This window comes from Canis lupus, chromosome 10 (assembly GCF_048164855.1).
Source record: "Canis lupus baileyi chromosome 10, mCanLup2.hap1, whole genome shotgun sequence".
NCBI classification, from domain to species: domain Eukaryota; kingdom Metazoa; phylum Chordata; class Mammalia; order Carnivora; family Canidae; genus Canis; species Canis lupus.
Window position 1 is genome coordinate 71,729,160 of NC_132847.1, and position 23,154 is coordinate 71,752,313.

The window sequence follows — 23,154 nt, forward strand, 5'->3', positions numbered from 1 at the left end:
ATATGGGACTAAATGTTATTCCATGTCTTAATACTCTGCGGTCTACAAATCCTCATCCTCGTCACTCATGCCCGTGTAGTATTTCCCTTATATAATAGTTGTACAGCAAATTTTGTTCAAAATCATCCCACAGAGGGGAAAAAAATGAAGGTTCAGAAAGGGAAAGGCACTTATTGGCTTGGCGAACTAGTGTCCAAAAGTCAGTTGAGGATTTGGGGCAGAGCAATACTGGCCAATGATACAGCAAGTGCAAAGGCCCTGAGGCTAATTCTTGGCCTTTTCAGAGTAGCAGAAAACTGGTGTGCATGTAAGGAATTGAGTAAGGGGGATCATGGTAATAGATGAGGCTGGAGAGGTAGGAGGGATCAGGTTATATGGGGCTTTTTAGGATATGGGGAAAAGTTCATAGTTTATTTTTAGTAAAATGAGAAATCATCAGAGGTTTTTGAAGAGGGAAGTAACAGGATCTGATTTCTGTTTTTCAAATCATGCAGTGTAGATAATCGACTGTGGTGAGTGGGAGTGTCCTAGGGAGACTGGCTAGAAGGTGTTTGCAGTAGTCTTTGTGAAGGCTGACAGTGGCTTGGGCTAGCATGATAGTGGTCACGGTAGATTCGGGGCATATTTTTTAGAGTAATGCAGTTAAGATGCAGGGTTGAACTGGACCTAGATTGTAAGGGGATGAGAGAAATAGAGAAAACAGTGGTACCATTCGTTGACCGTGGACAACTATGCAGAAACCATGGGGAGGAGGTGAGGAGGGAGGCAGCAGGAATCAGAAGTTCAGTTTTGGACATATTACATGGATGATGGGAGATGCCATTTATGGAACTAAAAGTAGAAATCTGCAGATAGCTGATGAGGTCACAGGCAGAGAAAAGAAAAGGCATGGTATTGGAGGCCTGTAAAGTCAATATACCTACCACCCATGGAGTAGGGACCCACTGAAGTCCCATCTCCCCAGGTGTGGAGGATTAAAAGGAAGGAGAGTGTAAAGGATGCTGAGAAAGACAGGCTCACAAAATAATGAGAGACTGAGGGAGGGTGGTACCCTGGATTTTAGAGGGAGAGAGTATTTCAGAGGGAGGGGGTGGGTAACAACATCAAATGATGCTGACAGAGCAGCTAACCTGATGGCGGAGAACCTACATAGTAAATATCTAGCCTATCGATGTGCCCTTCTTTAACTTTATTACACACATTTTTGAAATTCCTTGGTCCAAACATTTTTCTCATTAATACCCATTGCTATGCCCAGAAATATTCAGTTTTCAAATGATGGTCTAGGTAAAAGGAAAGGAGAAAGACTGATCAGATGTAACTTGCACTGCCTCCTCTCTCTTCCCTTCTTTTTAAGAGAGTTCTGTGAAAATTGTAAAGAAGGGCAAGATGGCACACATCCTTGCAAACGTGTGTGGCCTTTCTGTCTGATTTCGATTAGGCAAGGCCTGGTTTCTTGGGTATGAGAAGACCTCACATATGAAATTAAGCCATGAGCAAAATCCAAACCACAGCGTTCAGAGGTTTGCTTGTCACGAGCCAGGTCTGAACTTTGGCAGTGGTGCTCCAGAGAACCTTACGCAGCGTGGGCAAGACCTTGCCTGGCCTCAGTACTACCCCTCCCTTCCCAGAGTCCCAAGTCCCACTGTTACTTAAAAAGAAGTGTCAGGAAAGATTTTTCTTTTCCAGATCGTTGGCAAATGTTTGCTCAGATCTATTTTGGGGGCATTAGCTCAACACTGCTGTCTTTTCTTCCTGAAGAATTAGAAGAACATTTCAAAAACACATTTATTTCCCTCTCTTTTTATCCCTCTGTTGCCCCCTGTACCCTTCCCTTGCTTCTCTCTTTCTGTCCTTTCTTCCTTGACCTACTTGGGTGCGACATGGATTTTATCTGCCATGGCATGGAAAAGGGCTGTTGTGACCAGGGCAGGGTGATCTTGATCTGCTGCAAGGCTGCCCCTTGGTTGTCTTGGTGTCCATTTACATTGCAAACCAGAGCAGTTGGAACTGATGTAGAAACTTCCGTCCATCACCAGGTCAGCATCGTGGACCTTCACCCAGTGCAGAGCCAGTGCTTACTTGATCACCTCCTGTATGTGAGACAGGATTTTTGCTGAAGAACAAAGGGGAGAGGGGTTGACAAATACTGAAAACACAAGGTACAGATTTCCTTTGTATTGGTGGTCAGAACATTCTCATTGAATCCTTACCACCACTCTGCAAGGTTGAGCCACATTACTTACATTTTACAGTTCAGGACACTGAGGCACTTTGAAGTGAAGGGACTTGCCAAGGCCAATGGGAACAGGTCTGTGAGCCCAGGCCTTTCTTTCTCTATAGTTCAGGGTTTATATTTATGCTGACTCAAAGAGAGTGAAGAGAGAAACAGGAAAATAAGCACTGTGTTCCAGGAGGCGGGGAATTTGTTTAAGAATATGAATGAGTAGGGACACCTGGGTGGCTCAGCAGCTGAGCATCTGCCTTTGGTTCAGGGCGTGATCCTGGAATCCCAGGATCGAGTTCCGGCATCGGGCTTCTTGTGTGGAGCCTGCTTCTCCCTCTGCCTATGTATCTGCTTCTCTCTCTCTCTCTCTGTCATGAATAAATAAATAAAATCTTTAAAAAAAAGAATATGAATGGGTATAGGTTACACTACCTATACCATTTTGGTCAGGATAGACTTCATGGGTACCGCCTTTATTATCCATTTGTTTTGCATGGTTCCTATCTACAGGTCCTACACTGGGCACTTTCATGATCCCCGAAAGTCAAAACCACTTTGCTATGTAATCCTCTCCTAGAAATAGAAAATGTATACTTTCCCCTTTTCTTCTTGACTTTCTTCCTCTTGTTAAAATTCTCTTCCAGTGTCTTTCTCAGTGACAGGATATTAAAATGGCCATGCTGGCCATGGACACACATATCCTAAAGGAGTAATCAGCATTTACTCCCAAGTTCTTTTTCTCAGATTGCAAAAACTTACCACTGTTCTAATTCGACGCCTTAAAAAACTCCTCTGTACTAAGAGTGGCATGAAAAGAACCTCTCTCATCATCTTAAAACAGCTCCAATTTTTTTTCCCCTATTTCTGGGCCAGAAGTTCTCCCTAATTTGGCATCACAAGACGAACAGCAATGGAGGAGGAAGCTTTTATTTCTCCTACCAAAATATGATCTACTCCTGTTTTGAATCACCTTCAAAAAACTCGACATCGGGTCCTACAAAGTCATGTTTCATCTGCAAAATATGGGGATGTTGACGTCTTGGTGAACTGCAGTAAATATTAGATTCTTTCGGCTGGCTGGCTTCTCAACTCCCACCGGCAGACTCAGTATCTGGCCAGCCCATATTTTAATCCAAGGCGACTAGCCACTGTTCCCTCTGGGGTACATACCGAGCCTACTCAGAGGAGGGTGGAGGTGGTGTCCTTGTATCCACCCCATCTCAGTCTCACAAAGAATAATGCCCCGGGTGAGTGTATGGCACCCTGGTCTTCCACACATTCCCTTCTGGCCTCAGGACTGAGGCGAAGGGATCGGATAGGGCTATGGAATGAATTCTGAAGTGGCCCAAAATAAAAAATACACTCAACGGTCCAAGTTTCTGATAAATCGTTTATAACATAGCCATTTATCAAGACATCCATTTAGCATTCAGCTAGAGAAGAATGAAAGTCACGGGCTTACTCCTTCCGGAGGCCAACTAATCCTTCTTTAATGGCTGGTACAAGGATTTGTTCCTGTCCCATAAGCTTTGGGTTCTGAAGGGCACTCATGTGTTCCACTGAATTATACCGGATATATCAAATTAATTCTATTAACCAGCTTATCCTCTAAATCTTTAACCAAGCCCTGATGCATATGCATTCACTGGTGTAAATGACTTCAAGCAATTTCAGAGATTGCTCGTTGGAGCTGTAGCTACATTGAAAGGTGAGCCAGTCTCTGACCTTACTGCATTCCACAATGTTAAATAATCGGCTAAATGGTTACAGCCCTTTTTCAAAATGGGGTACTGCATTCCCCTCTTACCCCCTCCCACTCCATTGCTGGCTTGGAATTTGCCTTTGAACCAATTGCAGGACCCAGGAACTACAATGGGCAAAAGCAAGAGATATGAGAGGCACGGTCTCCACCGAAGACGGACTGTAAAGGAAATCCAAGAATGTGGTTTCTAAATCCTGCCCCAGCCCTTGCTGCCCCCCAACCCCTGCCCCTCTACCTGGAATATGCTCACTGGAGTTCCATTTTCTGGGAAGCTTTTCATGTCTGCCCACCACAGCTTTAGTTAAGTGCCTCTTTGTTTTCTTACAGCATCTTGTGCCTTGCCTCTATCAAAACGAGTTACAGCAGTAATGGTAGTAGTTAACACCGATTCTTCACTATGCGCCCGACAAATTTTCTAAGCGCTTTATAAATATTAATGTACTTAATCCTCACTACTACCCTGTGGGGCAGGTACTACTATTATCTCAGTTTATAGATGGGAAAGCAAAGGCACAGCATGGTGCAATGACTTGCTCAGGGATACAAGCCAGTGGGTAGTAGAGCTAGGACAAGGCCCAGGCATTGCTGGTTATGTGCAAATACTAAACTGTTGATCTGCTTCATCCCATTTCGTCCTTCTCGTAGTCACATGCAGTAGAGATTGCATAGGAAACACGTTCTACGGATGCAAAAGAAAAGTGATTTATTTGAATCCATGTACCAAGTAAGCTTAGAACCAGGATTCAAATTCAGGTCTCTCTGTTTCCAAAGCCCAGCTCTCCATCACTATGCCTTAATACATAGTTTTATAGTTGCCTATTTTTCCATGAGCTTTCCTTGTGTGTGACCTCAATATGATTCATTTTTCTATGCTGACCCCCCTCCACACCTTACCTACGATGTGCCACTTTTTATAAATGCTTGTTGTGCTTGCCTGAACTGAATGTATTTTGAGTCCTAGCCCTGCAAATCTGCCTCACCAAGGGAAAGGGAACCTCAGGGAACAGGAGACCATTTGTCTTAGCTTTGCCCATGTGTTTGCTCCGTTCCGCCTTTCTGAAAATGGACGGACATGCAGAAACTTTCATTCCTGTGGAAGTGCATGGGATACATGTGATGGAACCTCATCGAGCAGTACATGACTATGCCGCTGCAGTGTGATAGATTTCTCCCAGCATCTGGGGGCAGTTCATCGTGTGCCCTGCCAAAATTGTACCAAATCGTCCCAAGGCACTCAGAGATGATCAGAGACTTCAGAAGAGCCAAAGTTGTAGAGTCAGAAGGTCCCACATTTGAGTCTATTTATTAAAAATGTCTTCTTATGGGTAAGTTACTTCACTTTGCTGTGCTTTGATTGCTTGTATGAAAAATAGGAATAAGATTTACCTTATAATATTCCATGGTAATTAAACAAGAAAATATTCATGAAGTAGCTGACACAGCACCAGGTACCTAATAAGCTCTCAATAAGGGGTAGCAATTCTAATAATTATGCTGAGCAATCTTTGCTTTCTCCTATTCCCCTCCTGGATACTTTCTTTGCTGCTATATGCTGAATATGGTGTTGTATTTGTGGAATAATTTCTTAGTGAGAAGCAAGAAACAATTTCAAAAATAACCTTATATTTATGGAGGCCTTGCTATGTGCCAGGCACTGTGCTGAGTACTGCAGGTAGATTAGCACAGTTAATCCTCCCTACAACCTAGGAGGTAGGCACAAGCATTTCCCCCATTTAACAGATGGAGTATAAAGGCTTGAAGCACCTAAGCCACTCGTCCAAAGTCATGCAATTTGTAGGTTGCAGGGGATGGGATTTCTACTGAGGCAGTCTAACTCGGCTCCCAACCCCCTTAACCAACCTGGCATGCTAACATTTCTTCCGTGTAATCCTGGGTGGGGTCTCTTGTTTTTAAAATGGGTGACAAAGAAGAGCAAACACTTGGAAGGTCAAATTTACCCAGCTGTATGCAACATTTGGGACTTGGCTTGCCAACGTGGAAATCTGTTTGTTTGCGGACCTTTATGAGTAGCGTTGTTGAGTCCCTTCACTGGCTGTCTTCTGTGTATTCTTTACAGATGATCTTCACTGAACTTTTGGGTTCTGGGAAGCAGCTGGATGGTTTGCATAACTGCCTTTGCACTTTTCTGGCACAGATGTCGAATGTTCTTAAATTTGACACAGATAAAACTTAGTGGCTATCGATTGGACTCTTGATACAGCACTCTCAGGTTTTCCTTCTATCATATTTTACTACATCCCACAGTGATGTTGGTGACCTTCTAAGCTTTCTTTGCAATCCTATTGATCATGTAATTAAATGGTCTCTCAATGTGTGTGAGAAGTCCAATTTGGATGAAGCCCCTGCTACCTAATTCTTATAGTTTCAATCCGCAGTTCCAAAGAGATGCCCTTCTCAGATTGTCAGCCATCATGTCGAAAATGGATGCAGGGTTTGAAAGGCTAACGGGAGGATGGGTCAAAGCCTGCATTACAGGAAACTGCCAGCATGCATCTTCTCATATGTTTCTCCCACTTCCAGGAAAGCAGTATTCTGATTTTTAATAGTTCCATGTTCAGAAGTCAGTCCAACTGGAACAAGGAACACACATTCCAAAGCAGGCTTGCAGCTTCTAAAAGGCATTTGTATTTTTGCTCTACATGGCAAAATGGTTCTGCAAAGGACCAAAAGAGTTCATGAAGAAGCTACAATTTGAAAGAGGGTGAAGGTACATTGTTGTCCCATTGATTAAATGGATGGGCTGTATGCTGCTGAGGTCCAGGCTACATTAAAGAGATGGTTTGGTTAGTCAATCCATAAGTGACCCACCACTTGCAGAGATGTCAAAGGCTTTCATTAATGAGGCATGGTAGTGTAGAGAAAAAACAACTATAACCAAAGATTTAGGAGATACAAATTGTAGTCTTCCATAACTCCTGGTGTAACCCAAGCAAAGCCTGCCTCCTCTCTGGGACTCAACTTTATCATATGTAAATTAAGAATGTGGGTCCTGAGATCCCCTTCTGTCGGAACAAGTGTCTTGTTCTATGTAAAGCCCGCACAAAGACAGCAGGAGACCTTCCCTCTCAGAGCACTTCTCAGGATGCAGTCTGCATAACTAGGAGTGAAGAAGAAAGGCATGACTTTCAGCTCTGTTTTCAAGGAGAAAAACCTCACCACTCATTGGCCCAAGGGGGCAGCCAATGTTTCCAGAAGTCTGGTGTTAACTGATCTCAAATCTGAACCCTTGTGAATTATAAGGCCAATTTTCCAATCAATTCCGGCTGAAATTCAGAATGCTTGTTGAGATTTAGGGGCTGGTGAGAGGACTGAGTTGCAGAATTGCCAGAGATAATTCCTACTGCCATGTTCTGGACCCAGAACAAGTCCTAGTAATAATAATCATAAAAAAAAAATACTGGCAATATTGCAGAGTAAAAGTGAGAGTAATCCAATCTGGATGTAAGGAATGCTTTCAAACCCATTTTCAAATCAGCAACAGGCAAGCAGGGTTTCATTCTTGATGTATTTTTAACATCTTATAAAAAGCTTCATTTTCTGCTTTATTTGTTCTTTAAAGGTAGGGTGGAGGAATACACACTCGGCAGGAATGGCAACATTTTCCTCTAAACTGGAAATAGATCATGGTGGGCTGTCTGATGCTAGTCCCCTCAGCTAGAAATTAGTGGTTTTGCATTTATTGACACATTTAAGGTTGGTGTTTATGAATTAGGATTCACCCATCCTGGTGCCAGTGTAGGGTGATTCAGCAGCTCTAAGAGACAGTTAAAAACTGAGTATTATCCTTATGACCACCAGTAGTTAAGTTCTTACCATATACCTGAAACGATGATGAAGACCTCTTCATATAGAGCTCTCATGGAGTCAGGCATCATGGTGAGATGGTATCTTATTTCATAGCAGAGGAAACAGAGACACTGGGCAATTGAGAGATTTATCCAAGGGCCTGTAGCTGATGGCTTCAAGATTTGAACTCAGTTCTGTCTGATTCTAGAGCTCATGCTGATTCTGGAATACTATGTCAACTCTGTAGGATAATTGTGACCTGTTTTCTGTGATCGTGAATTTGACACCCTGTACTATTTCAAGCATCTCCATGAAGCTGCACCAGTTGTGGTGCAGAAATAAGGTAATTGGCTAATTGATAAAGAAAGCAAGTGAGTATGAGAAGCTTTGCTCCTTTTTAAATAACCAGAAATGCCATGTATAAATAATAACATTTTTGTCATTACAAGAGCAGTATGTATTCATTGTTAAACTTTTGGAAAATCCAGAAAGTCACAAAAAACAAAGTAAAAGGTATCCCTCATCCTGCAAATATGTGAAAACCACGGCTAACATTTCTTTTCCTGAATTACATAATGGTTAGGTGCTCAAATTCTGGAGCCAGACAGGCTTAGGTTCAATCCCAATTTAAGCAATTATTAGCTGAATGGTATTTGCATAGATATGAGTCATCTTTTTGTTTGTTTTAACTTTTTTTAAAAATAGCATGCCTGGGGGATCCCTGGGTGGCTCAACGGTTTGACGCCTGCCTTTGGCTCAGGGTGTGATCCTGGAGTCCCGGGATCGAGTCCCGCATTGGGCTCCCGGCATGAGGCCTGCTTCTCTCTCTGCCTGTGTCTCTGCCTCTCTCTCTCTCTCTCTCTCTCTCTCTCTGTGTGTGTGTGTGTCTTTCATGAATAAATAAATAAAATCTTTTTAAAAATAGCATGCGTTACATCATTTTTTAAAAAAAATAAAACTAATAGCCAACATTGCTATAACATTTGCTCTTTATCAGGTACCCTTCTTTTAAAAAAATATTTAAATTCAATTTGCCAACATATAGTATAACAACCAGTACCCATTCCATCAAGTGCCCTCCTCAGTGCCCGTCACCCCATCCTCCCACTGTCCTCCCCTTCTGCAACCCTTTGTTTCCCAGAGTTAGGAGTCTCTCATGATTTGTTTTCCTCTCTAATTTTTCCCCACTCAGTTTCCCTCCTTACATCCCACTCTTATAATCCCTTACACTATATTTTATATTCCACAATGGGTGAGACCATAGGATGATTGTCCTTCTCTGATTGAATTATTTCACTCAGCATTAAATATCAGGTACTGTTCTAAAGCCAAATATCTAAACTCATTTTAATCCTCAGGAAGGTACAAATGTTGTCCCTATTTTACTGATGAGGAAATTGAGACAAAGAGAGGTAAAATAATTTCCAAAATAGCACAGCAGGCAAGTGGAAGAGCTGGGATTTGAACTCAGGGGGTCTAAATCCACAGCCTGGGTTCTTAACCACTAATACTACTTCCCCTGGTATTACTTAATCTTATTATTGTTTCCTTCACAATTCCTATTTTACCAAACTGGAAATATACCGAACATACTGTTTGGTTATCTGCTTTCTTCCTTGAACAATATGCCTTGAACTTGTTTCCAAGTCATTAAATACTTTGAGGGAACACAATTTTTTGATGTGTGCGTGGTATTCCATTGAATGTCTGAAACATAATTAACTTAGCCAAATCTCTATTGTGAGGCATTTCAGATGTTTCTAATTTTTTACTGCAATAAACAATGCTGAGATGAACATCATTGTACATGCGTTCTCTGGTTATTTCCTTTGGATAAATGCCTAGAAACAGAAATGCACAGTCAAAAGCGCATGACGCGTTTTATGTGGATATTGGTGTTTTTTTGTTTGATTTTTGAGAAATTGCGGATCTCTCTGTAACCTCACCACATCAGGCATACTACAGTGACAAGGGAACTATTAAAAGTCACAGAACTGGAGCTGGGACACACACATTATACGTAATCCAATATTTATTATATATAAAACCAGTGGTTCATCTGACCAGACCAGAATTCCTACTAATTCATGGTTGGAAAATGTAATAGCCTCTTAACCTACACGTGGGGACAACCCTTCTCCAGTTCTGGAGACAATCTAGTTCATCGTGTGGTGAAGGCAATGGTGCTTTATTGAGCAATTACTGCATGTCAGCACTGAATTAGGTCCTATAACGATCCTGCATTGGGCAATGGGAAGTAGACTTCACAGAGAGGAAACTGAAAGGTTATATGAGTCGCCCAGTGTTGTAGAAATAGTGATAGGCTGTCAGCATGAGCACCAGGCAGGCCTGTCTTTATCTTGCCATTCCATACACCACAAGGCTTCCCCAAAACTTCAACAATTTTGTATTGAGACTCATCAGAGGAAATGTCGCTGTGATCTTGGGTCCCTGTTCCTGCATCTAGACTTCAGTTTTGGTCCTGGGTCTATTTTGTAGTTCTGTGCTCCTGCCTATGAACCTTCCCTTGAGACTCGACCTAACCTAAAAAGCTCACTGCATGGGTCTCTCCATATTGTCACTGTCAGTCTTCTTGGTTTTTTCATTTGTTTGAATGCCACTATTTATTAAAACACACACACACACACACACAACAACAACAACAACAACAAACTTTATAAGGACAGTGAGTGTTCTGCTAAGAAAGGAGCCAAATAAAATGAAATCTTGGGTTAGACATTCACAGATATGTTTTCTTAAGAATCAGTTAATTCATTCTTTCACACTTATTTACTCTCCTCATTCATTCTCAGCTGGTTGCTGAACAGCCTTCTCATATTCACCTTTGTACTCCAGTTTGGTATTGTGAGAAAGGTTGAATTTACTTCCATTCTGCCCTTGGTTACCCGACAAGAAAACCCAATTCCATTGTGAGATAAACACTACAGTACAAATGCAGAGCATGCCCTCAAGGAGCCCTGAGAGACACACCATTCAGGAAAGTGAGGAAGGTCTTCCCGGAGACCTATATATTTGTGCTGAGCACAGTGAGTTTTACAGGATTTGCACAGTGGGAAGGATGGAGTGGCTACCAGGAGGACAGGATGGTGCAGGTTGGAGGACAGTAAGGACAAAGACGCAGTATGATGCATTTGAGAAAGTATAAGGAGTCAGGAATTGCTGGGACAGGGGATAAGGGAGGCATGCTGATGCCAGGATCCTAGTCAGAGACAGAAAGGGGAATATCTGCTGAGCAAACTGCTGTCTGTTACAGAAAAGGCTAAGATTGGGAGGAGGGGTGGAGATAGAACATCCTAGTAAGATCTAATGCAGAAAGCAGTAAAAATAAATAAATAAATAAATAAATAAATAAATAAATAAATAAATAAATAAAATAAATCTGGGGCCTGAGGTTTTGGGATTTTACTTATAAAGTGACAGTCAGCCATTTGTTCACTTATTCTCTAAGTTGTTTGTTAGATAGGTATTTATCAGGCATTTGCTATATGCCGGTGATTGTTCTAGATGCTGGAAATACCACAATGGATAAAGAGGCAAAGTTCCTGCTCTCGTGGAACTAGCCTTCCAATAGGGGTCGGACAAACAATGGGCAAATATAAAAGCAAAGGAGTTCATTTCAGGTAGGAACAAAGAGTGCAAAAATAGAGTAACGTAACAGCAAGTGGCTGGATAGCAGGGATGAATCAGGTTGTCAAAGCAGACCTCTTTGAAGAAATGTCATTTGAGATGGAGCCAGAAAAATGAGAGCTAGCAGTGCTAAGATAGTAGAAGATTATTTCAGGCCTCGAGAACAGCAGAAGCAGAATGAACAAACCCAGCATGTTGGAGGGATAGAAACAAAAACCACTGAAACTGGAGGTCAGGAAATGAAAAAGAGAGAGGACAGGGGTGAAGTTGGTGAGATCAACAAGGACCAGGTAGGATAAGGCCTTTTGGAACAGAAAGCTGTTGAAAGTTCATTAATAAAGGGGTGATGTCACCCAAGCTGGGGCTTTCTACACACACAGCATCATGTACATCCCCACAGACCATCATTCAATTTTCTGTGTTCTAATTTGTCAGCTTCATGACTGTAGAAAGTGAGGGAGCATACTTCCCCTATACCAGCCATGCAGCAGTGAAGAAAATAGACATGATTCTTATCTCCATGGAGCCTTATGTCTCTGAACCTTGGGTCCTGTCCCAACATGGTGGCGATAATATTTCTCATGTCATAGATATTATAATAATCAAACACCTAGCTCAGTGCCTCATACCTCAGTGTTGAGCTTTTCCCCCTTCCATGATGAAAGCATAATTCATGAGGCCCAAGGTCTTTTTCTACTTTTAGCTACTGCTATCTTAGTTCAGCGCAGTTAAACTCTCCAGTGACAGATCCCCCATTTGGAGAAATGATACCTTCACACTTTAGAATGTCCATTACTCTTTTAGACTTCCAAGGACTACTGATTCACTCCTAAACCCAGTCCTGAAAACTCAAATTCCTTCTTTTAAAGAACCCATTGCAAAGTTAGAAAGACGGTGAGGATGACCAAGGTCAGTGTATTACTCGCTATCCCTGTGCTAATGGCCAAAAGCAATGGAACATAGGCATGTGCAAGGTAGAAGTTGAAGCTGTGGCAGATGCCAGATGGAGAATCTCTATGCCTATTAATTTTTGTTTATGTAGCCTCTACTTACTTCACTCACTGGAACAAGCATTATGCAGGGTCATGCACCATACTCTAGCTATTGGGAAAGGTTACTTATTACCAGCTCAGTGGGTGAACAGGGGCATGTCATTTCCGATGGAAGCCATCTGAGGGCTTTTCCCCCACTTTCCCATGTTCAAGAATTCTTAGAAAAGTGAATGATTGCTGATAGATTTCAGGATTTCTTCTACTGGAGCAAACTCTAAAGACTTGGAAGTTTCTCCAAGCCATGCTGGCTCCCAGATTTGGAAATCTGGGATCATCAAGCAATCACCTCTCAACCCCTACTATGTGCCAGATGTTACATGCCAGGAAGTGGTTCACAAAAATAATATGAACTCGAATTCTGTCCTCAAGTCATTTATATTCCAATAAGCATGGCTTCCCACTGCCTTTGGGCTAAAGCTTAAACCCTAGTAAGGCTCAGGAGGCCCTTGGCAGGCTGCCTTGCTCCACCTTCACGCTTCCTCTGGCCAAATGAAGGCATTTATTCCCTGGATACTTCTTGTCCTTTACAGCCCCTGCAATCATGCCTCTCTTTGAATTTGTCCCAAATGATTTCCCAGAAACAATCTGACATAGTGAAAAGAACACAAATATAAAATCCAGGCTCTGTAACTCACTTGCTGTGTGTTCTTCAGCAGGTCAGTTCCCCTCTCTGAGCCTCTGTCTCTCTAGAGTGGGAATGAGTGGGTAGGGCTATATCATCTCTACTCTTCTTCCCTCACTGTTATCCTAGGATTCCAACGCTAAATGTAGAATGTGTAGGACATCTCAAGAAATGTTATGGGACGTCTTCTCAAACCCTCAAACAAGGGGTTGTTTCCTCCAAAGAAACGTCTTCTTTCTTCTTTCTTCTGCTCACTTACTTCTATTTGCCCGGAGAGGTAAAGATGTCAGCAGAGTGAGTCCAGCGCCCTCTGCATGCTATTAAACTGCTTCGGTTTCCTGGTGGACCTACAATAGCACTGACTGAGAACTCACTAAATGTTGCTCCTCATTTCTCACAGCCTCACACCAAACCTGAGAGTGTAGACTGTTATTTCCCAGTTACATGTATATGTCTGGAGGCATGACACTTGACAGGTACATGAGGCCACAGAGTCAGCATGCAAACCAAAGTTCAGGCCCCCTCTGGGACAGCTGGAGGCCCTGCTGTTCCACCCATGGCCTGTCTCATGGGGCCTCCATGCAGAAGTAGCTGCATAAGGAGAAGAGTCTTTGCAGCTGAGTGCTGTGCCAGCACACGTTTACTCTGACTGGCTCCCCTCTCCACAGGGGGGAGAGGCTAGCTCTGTATGTGATATAGGGAAACCACAACAAGGCAATTCCCTGGAACTATAAAATCAAATTAAATCAGGGGTTCTGGCTGGGGATTTAAACATCTTAGCCGCTCTGATTTCTCTGGAGAAGCTGGGAAGCCGAGCCAACTGCCGTCATGCGCTCTCTCTCTCCCCACTCATTGCATGTTTTTGCCCCAGGTTTTCAATCTGGTTTAAGTTGGTCATTTGGAGAGGAGAGAACTTCCCGGGCTGGAAGAAAAGACAGTTTGTTGGGATTGGGGAGGGCTTTTCCCTGCTCTGCTAACTGTGCTGGGCAAGTTGACATGCTGGTGGGCTGTGAGGGTGAATAAGGACAGTGGCTCCTGTTTTATGGAGCACAGCCCCACCCCAAGCCCTTTGCACCCATTAGTCCCCACGGCATTGCCACTGCAGCGTCTCACCAAGCTGGATACTGTCTGTATTCCTAATTTGAAGATGAGAGAACTGAGGTTCAGAGAGGTCAAATGACTAGTCTGAGGTCAGGCAGTTAGCAAAGATGGAACCGTGTTTCAGGTTCCCGATTGGAAGGCATGAACCACCTTTCCATTTAAATGACATGACTGTGTCACCTCCACAAACTCCCTTGTCCTAGAAAGTTGTCTTGATCCCTGAAGAGAAATTTAAAAAGAACGTAATCTAACCTGCCCCAAAGGAGATTTAGTTTATGGTTGCTAAACTTTTTTTTATTTTTATTTTTTAGGAGGGGGGATGCACATGAATATTTGTAACAGGTTTTCGGAATGACGTGGACACTCACATAAATAAAAACAAATCCTTTGGCAGGAGGACATGTATGACCAAAGCAGAACAGAAAACGTGGGGCAAAGGGAGGAAACCCAAGGTATTATGTGTATTTATAATTGATAAGGGGTAGTATAGCATAATGATTAAGCTTAGGGATTAAGCAGCTATCTATCAAGATTAGAATCTCAGCCCTACCCTACCGTGTTTTATATAATCTTGGGCAAATTGTCTAAACTGTCACCCTTTATCTTTTAAGAGAAAATAATAATATGGCTACCTAACAGAGTTGTAATTAAGATTAAATAAATTACTGTCTTATTAGGTAAGATAGAGCTCAGAAGAGTGCCTGACATAGGGTCAATGACATACATTCTGCTAGTATTATTTTTTAACAGGATTGTTGATATATAATTCATATACCATACAATCCACCTGTTTAAAATGAAAATTTGCTGGCTTCTAATATATTCTCAGAGCTCTGGAACCATCACTACAACCCACTTTAGAACATTTTCATCGTCTTAAAAAGAAATTCTGTGCCCATTAGCAATTAGTGTCTATTTCCCCACAACCGCCAATTTAGTTTCTATCTCCACAGATTGGTCTATCCTGGTGGTTTCACTAAAACAGAATCTTACAGTATGTCATCTCTTGTGACTGTTTCTTTCATTTACCATATCGTTTTAATGGTTCATGTTGTAGTGTGTATCAGTACTTCATTCTGTTTTTTATGGCTGGGTAATATTCCATTGTTTAGACCTATCATATTTTATTTATCCATTTGTCAGTTGATGGACATTCGAATGGCTTCTACTTTCTTCCGACTGTGAATAATGCTACTATGATCATTTGTGTACGAGTTTTTTTTATGATCAAATGTGTGCATTTCTCTTGCATTTATAGCTAGGAAGGAAGATTCTGGGTCCTACGGTAACTCTGTGTTTTACTTCCTGAGAGGCTGCTAGACTATTTTTCATAGTAGTTGCACAATTTTGTACTTCTACCAGCAATGTATACAGGCCCCAATATCTCCACATCCTTACCAACACTTATTACTGTCTATCTCTTTTATTTTAGCAATTATAGTAGCCAGGAAGTGGTAACTAGTTGTGATCTGTATTTCTCTAATGGCTAATGATGTTGAACATCTCTTCATGTGCTTAGTTGCTATGTGTACATCTTTGGAGAAATGTGCTCAGATTCCTTGCCCATTCTTAAAATTTGGGCTGTGTATTTACTCTTGAGTCTTAAGAGATTTGTATACATTCTAGATAGAAGTCTCTTATCAGATATATTATTTGCTAATATGCATATTACCTGAGATCATGAGTTGCTGCAAGGAAATGGGTTGTTCTTTTGAATTGTGAGCTTTGGAGTCAATTCTGAGTTTGAATGACTAAGATCACCAACTGCTAGCTGTCTTGCCTTGAACTGGTTACATAACTTGGCTTCTCCAAAGTGGGAACACTAACTCTGAAGCTTTAGATGTGAGGATTAAATGAACTGACGTATGCATTACATATGTCACAGTGCCAAACATATAGGAGGCACAGAACAATCAATATCTATTATTATTGTACATAATATCAGAACTCAAAGCATTTTTGGTATAATTGACTTATCTTATTGGGGTAAGACAACTGGGATTTCTGATAATATATTATTATCTAATAAGTTATTATTATTATTTTATAAAATAGATGACTTGTTCCAGGAGGTTAAGTAATAAGCCAGAGAGAGATAGCAGTTACATGATAGATCCAGAATTCAAACTATCTTTTTCTGACTTCAAGTTTAACACTGTACTCCAAGGAGTTGGTAGGTAGTGCATTGTTTTTGTATATAACCAGAGAGTGGACATTCCTGAGAATTAAAGCAGTAATCCAAATAGGCAGGTCACAAGGAAACTAATACGTAATCAATCAACCAATCAAATCACTTCTGGTCACAACAATATCTCCCACCTCAAATTCTATCTTGTAGTATATAGCCTTGCCATTTCCTCATTAAGAGGTAGTATTCATTTCATTCCATTTACATCTGAATTGGCTCTTTGATTTGACCAATAAAATTGATGTTGTGTAATTGCTATCAAGAAGCCTACTAGGTCATGTATCGCAATCTACATGGAGGAGAACCATGAGCTTTGGCTGATAGCCCCAGATGAGCATATAGCCAGCAGTCAACATCAACTGCCAGCTATGTGAGTGAGGCCATTTTGGACCAACCCCAACCAATGCTAAGTGAAGCAAAAGAATCACTCAGCCAAACCAAACTCAGAATCCTGATCAAATATCTGTTGTTTTAAACCACTACATTTTAGGATGAATTATTACATGGCAATAGGTAGACAAAATGACTTGAAAAGTCTCAGGTAAGGAAATAATGTCAGAATATTATTTATTCACAATTTGATGTAAAGAAACACATACATGTTCTACTTTACTTAAATTTAAAGCAAGACTTTGTTTTTCTGTATCTTCAGGAATGCCACCCCCCAAAAATCATATTCATCTAACCCTACCTCCTTGCGTTCTATTCATTCATCCAACAAATATTTAATGACTGTCAACTAAGTTTCTGGCACTGCAGGTAGGGAAATGAATGAGGAAACATGATCTCCTCCTCTTGCCTATGACCTAGGAGAGGTCAGGAGAGGGAGCAGACATTGAACAAATAGCATAGGTTCACATACTGGAAAGAAGCAAATAGCAGAAGGGCTTGTAAGGGAGAATGCTAGGCTTTTCTGCAGGCCAGGATTAGTTCTTCATATCCAGGGCCACTTGCTTGGAGTGCTGAGAGGGCGGCTATTTCTATTTTGGTTACTATTACTGCATAATAACAACCTCCTCCCCCATACCTCCACATGCAAAAATAGTGATATAAAACAAAAATTTTATTATACTCATGAATTCTGTGGGACAGAGCAGAGGGAGGATGACTTGTTTCTGCTCTATGATGTCCAGAGTCTGAAAAAAGTCTAGAGTCATCTTCACTCATATATCTTCCATTTGTCAGCCAGGACCTCAAATGGGCTGTCAGGTACAACCCCTACATATGGCCTCTCCATGTGCCCTCTCCTTATGGGCTAATATGGGCATCCTCACAATATGGCAGCTGGATACCAAGAGTAAATGTCTCAAAGGAGCGCTAGCAAGGGAACTCACCTTTTATGTCCAAACCTCTGAAGTTAAAATGTCACCTCTGTCACCGTGGCAATCCACTCAAGTTCTAGGGGAGAGAACAGACCCCCACTTGATGAGAGAAGTGTCACAGTTACACTGCAAAAAATGTTTCAATTTGCAGAATGGGAGAAATTATTGCAACCATTTTTGTTAAATACAGCCTGCCTAAATGTATACTTAAATGACACCATTTTTAGATATTCAGAGATGAGAAAAGCATATTTACAGTCTTTAACTTGAGTAGCCACTCATTTGCTGCAACCACCTGAAGGTTTGTGAGATTCTGTATCTCTAAGCTCCAGAATGCCTCGAGAGCAGATTCTAAGACCAGTTATCATCAGAGCCCCTTCCTGAGATGAGGAACAAAGAAGTCTGCCTCTTTATGGATGGTGAGATGAGAGAAAGTTATAGATTCTTCTAACTGACCATATCTCCCAAAAGAAAGCAACCACCCAAATTAAATTAAAAGAGAGAAGATCCAGGAAGATATACGTATACTTTGAAAAAAAATTCAAGCTTTATTAAATCAAGAGGCCTGAAGGAGTTGCTGTGGATGTGAATTCCTCAATTCATTTGGCAAATTTACCTCCAGGAAACTCTTTTCAGTCCAAATTGGATGACTCTGCTGTCTTCCCCTCTAATCCTAGGATGACCTACTCACACCACAGCACCTGCTCCATGTAGTGTGTGGTTGCTTGCCTTTTTGTTTGCTTCCTTCATTAGACTGTGAGCTCTCAGAGAGTAGGGATCAGGTCTTAAACACTTCTGTGCCTCCAGCTTCTAATTATCTCACTTCTTGAAACATAGCAGTGTTCAAAAATATTTGCTGAACAAATGCACACAATTTTTAATATTAAACAATTGAAATCATAATGATATGCCTCTTTCTCGCTAGCTGTTGTTCCTAGGCCCAAGTTTTACTACCCGTGACTACTATATACCAGTGAGATTCCCCACGAAAACTAGGACTATTTTAGTTATTTCAAAATTATGAGGGGGGAAGAACAGCTGATGATAGGACAGGAGCAGGAAATATACAAGATGAGCTAGAACATTTGTTCACCCCAGAAAGTAAGGAAGTGTTCATCAAATAAGCAAACAAACTAATGCCAGAATGATGACAGGATGTCAAAGGGACACAGAAGCCAAATGAAAGAGCTTCTGATGATAAAGCTAAAACAACTTGAGCAACAAAATGGAGTGGGACTGGTTCATAACCCTAAGTGTAAAAATAAACATCCATGATCCATACTGATGCAAATAAATGGTTGCTAAATCAATAAACTAGGGAGAAGACACAAATCTCGATGCAAGAGAATTTCAAATAATTTATGTAGATCACTCACCCTCAAGGAGATGGAACCTAATTCCTGCTTCCTAAATGTGCGCCATACAGAGTAACTTCTTCCCAGCGAGAGCAGTATGGAAAGAATAAACAAAGAGTAACTTAACAGTGGAAAAAATCACTTTACAGTGGACAAACAGTACCTCATCTTGGTGTTCAAGGTTAATATCAGTAGTAATATCATATTGATAGCCTGTACCCTTAATATGATGGGGTGGAAGGGACACTTTACATCTATGATTTTTCTCCTGAAAATACACAACCCCAGTCTCATCATGAGAGAAAAAAATCTGACAAATTCCAGTTGAGGAACATTCAACAAAATACCTGATCAAGACCCCTTGAAATTGTTAAGGTCATCAAAAATAAGGGGAATGAATGAAGTGTAAGAAACTGTTAAAGCCAAAAGGAGCCTAAAGAGACAAAATGACTAAATGTAATGCAGTATACTGGATGAGATCCTGGATCAGAAAAAAATACATTAGGTATAATCTAAGGAAATTTAAATAAGATGGACTTAAAAAAATAAATAAATAAGATGGACTTTAAAATAACAAGTGTTGGCAAGGATGTGGAGAAAAAAGAATGCTAGTGCACTGTTGGTGGGGAGGTGAGTTGGTGCAGCCGCTGTGGAAAACAGTATGGAAGACATTTCAAAAAATTAAAAAATTAAATACCAAATGACCTAGCAATCCCACATTGGAGTATTTTCTCAAAGAAAATGAAAATACTAATTCAAAAAGATATAAGCACTTCTATATTTATGACTGTGTTTTTTACAATAGTCAAGATATGGAAACAATGCAAGTGTCCATCCATAGATGAACAGGTAAAGAAGCGCACACACACACTAGAATATTACTCAGCTATGATAAGGAATAAAATCTTACAATTTGCAACATGGATGGATCTAGACAGTAGAATGTTAAGCAAAACAAGTCAGTAAGAGAAAAACATGATTTCATTTATGTGGAATTTAAGAAACAAACAAAAAAAGAGACAAACACAACAACAGACTAAAATATAGAGAACAAACTGGTGGTCAGAGGGGAGATGGGGGGGTTGGGTGAAATAGATGACAGGGATTAAGAGTGTATTTATTGTGATGAGGCCTGAGAAATGTATAGAATTGGTGAATCATATTGTGCACCTAAAACTAAAAACTGTATGTTAATCATACTTCAATAAAAAATAAAACAAAGCATGGCCTTTAGTTAATATGTCAGTATTGGTTCATTAATCATAACAACTGTACCATGCCCATATGTAAAACATTACTAATAGGGGAAACTAGCCATAAGGCATATGGCAACTCAGTAGTATCTTCATGTTCTATAAATTTTGAACTGTTCTGAAATTTAAAATTTATTTTAAGAATATTTCCAAAGAAATGTTATATTTGAAAACCCCGAGTTTCCCAGTTGCAAACAGAACCAACATAAACCACCATTGCAGCAAAGCCAATAGGCAAAGGACTCCGCATCTTCCAACACACACACATTATTAGACTATGTTCTGATTCTCATGAATGAGATTGCAGCAGGGGAGCATAGGAGGCGGGCATGAAATTGTCTGAAAACTTTTGCCTGCAGGCTTAGTGCAAAAGATCATCTGAAGTCTGGAGCAAAAACAGTTTCCATCTATGTAAATATTAGGAAATTAAATTCCATATGTTGCGTGCCAGCTGCTTTCAGCTGCCACAACTGTGCACAAACGGTGAGCAGACAGTTTGGATTGTCAAGCAGGAGAAGTGTCATTCTTTGCAAAAGAGAGGGCTATGACTGCCAGTTGGAGGTCAAGGGGTAATATGTATGAGTGACTTGATTCCAGCAATCTGACAAGTTAAATCACTGGACAGTTGGGAATTCCACGTGAGGCTTAAAAGTTGGAAGAACTTGTTAAGAGTGTCATAGTCTTTGGAACCATGGATAGTCTTTGAAACATGTTTACTCTAGAAACTCCATTAAAAATGCACGTGTGTGTTGAGGACAAGGATGGGAGGAAGATTTCCATTGTAATTAAATATGAATGGTCCTTGTAGGGAAAAAAAAGAACATCATCAAATATAAAAAGAAAAAGACAATGAAGCATGCTCATTATGGATAAAATTGACTCATATGGGAAAGCTTTAAAGCTTTCAGCAGGTGTCCCAATCCTCTCTAATGCCTGTCCATTTGGTTTAAAATGCTTTTTAAATCTGAAGATAGCACAAAACCTGGAAGTGACTTATATTTCAGAAATGAGAGAGCGAGCATGAGCATTTAGGGATCAGACACATGATGTATAGGAGTTCTGGGTCTAGCTGTCTGGTAGAAGGTGAGGAGCTGGGGGATCTAAGAAAGGCATTGCTTCTGGCTGGAGCTCTCAGAATCGAGAGACATGAATTCTTCTTGGAACTGTGCCACAGGATATCTAGACACGTTTCTGGGCCATGGAGCCTAAAACAGAGCTTAGGCATTGAGCTTAAATTCCTGAGTTTAAAACCCTTTTCTGTACCTTGTTAAGTCCATGACACTTGATAAATAACTTCATCTCTCAGTACCTTGATTTCTTCTTCTGTAAAATGGGTACCACGTCTCTCTCAGGTGTTGGGCAGAGAATTCAATTAGCAAATGCATTTGAAAACCATAACAAACTGGAATGCTAATCTGAAACCAAAAAACAAGGACTTTTAAAGAGTTAGGGGCCCTGAATCTGATCCAGAACATACCAGTGGTGCAAGGTGGAAATGGATCTGTGGATTTAGGTTTAGATTTGTGGAGCCTAACTCAAAGTCACGTTCCCAAAGTTAATGCCACCCAGTTAGTCTAATACAGTGTCCAACCATTTATGGAATCCGAACACACGTAGAGCTTGAATTTAATCCTGAACATCTCATTTTAGGAGGGTACTGACAACCTAGAGCTCCAAATATGATCAAATAAGACCATAAAAATTCTGAAAACTGTTGCATAGGATAGTAGCTGGAATGTTGTTTACCACAGTGAACATGTGATTCATGAGGGACACGTCGTGAAGGACATGAGGAGGGTAACCCTCTTCAAATGTTTGGAGAATACCTAGCTAGATAACAATGAGAACCAGTGAGTGGTACTTTGAGTGACAGGTTTTAAATCAACACAAAAAATTTTTCCATATTTACCTTCTCTCTTCTGAAATATCCAAAACCACTTCCTCCACTCTCATTCTCATCAGTGGCCTACCTTGACATTTCATTGAGAAAATGGAACCAAACCAGAGATAGTATTCTCTAGCTCCCATTTTCACATCCATCAACCTCCATATATCTGTACCAATAATGTACGTTTTGATCTACATTAGACTCAATGTTCTCAGATTTCATAGCCAAGACCAAGATTTCTACCTCATTAGTAGACCTTATCTTTTCTCATTGGATCAAATACTCTCAGGCTATTCTCCTTCCTTCTCCATCATTAATTTTCCCTTTCTCCAGGACTTTTCCTTTGAGTGTGCAAAATCATTGCTATTTCACCCAATATTTTTGTCACAACAGTTTGATTCTATTTTTCCTTCCATCAACTACCACATTTGTCTCTTGCTTTCATGGAAAAATTTGAAAGAGTTTGCAAATTCTCTCTTCCCATTCTCTCTTGAACCCACATCAGTCAAACTTTTACCCACACTATTCCACCAAAACCACTCTTATCAAAGTGACCTATGATTGCTGTGATGCTAACTCCAGTGGTCAATTGTCCATCGTCATCTTGAGTGACTTATCAGCAGCATTTGATCTCTTTGAAAACCCTGATGCTGACCTCTTGAAACCCTTTATTGTCTACTGGGACACTCCATGCACCTGGTTTCCTTCCTTCCGCTCTGGCCACTCCTTCGTCTCCTTTGAAGATTCATCCTAATCTCTTCCATTTCTAATCATTGAATGCCTAGGACTCAAATCTGGAATGCTTTTTCTTTATCAATACTCACTCATGAGTTAGGCTTGTCTCATTTTAGGGGACTAAGTGTTTAAAATGCCATCCCTATGATGCCTCCAGGACTTTACCTGCAACCTGCTAATATTGCTCCTAAACA

General features: G+C 40.8%; 1 long non-coding RNA gene across 1 annotated transcript; it reads right to left on the minus strand.

The window, feature by feature from the left end:
* Positions 1 to 1,803: 1,803 nt before the first annotated feature.
* Positions 1,804 to 21,736, minus strand: LOC140641012 (uncharacterized). Its single transcript, XR_012037583.1, has 4 exons — positions 21,601 to 21,736; positions 19,106 to 19,163; positions 17,742 to 17,805; positions 1,804 to 2,093 (listed from the first exon to the last, which is right to left on the minus strand). It is a non-coding gene; the product is annotated as an uncharacterized lncRNA (long non-coding RNA).
* Between the last annotated feature and the right edge of the window lie 1,418 nt (positions 21,737 to 23,154).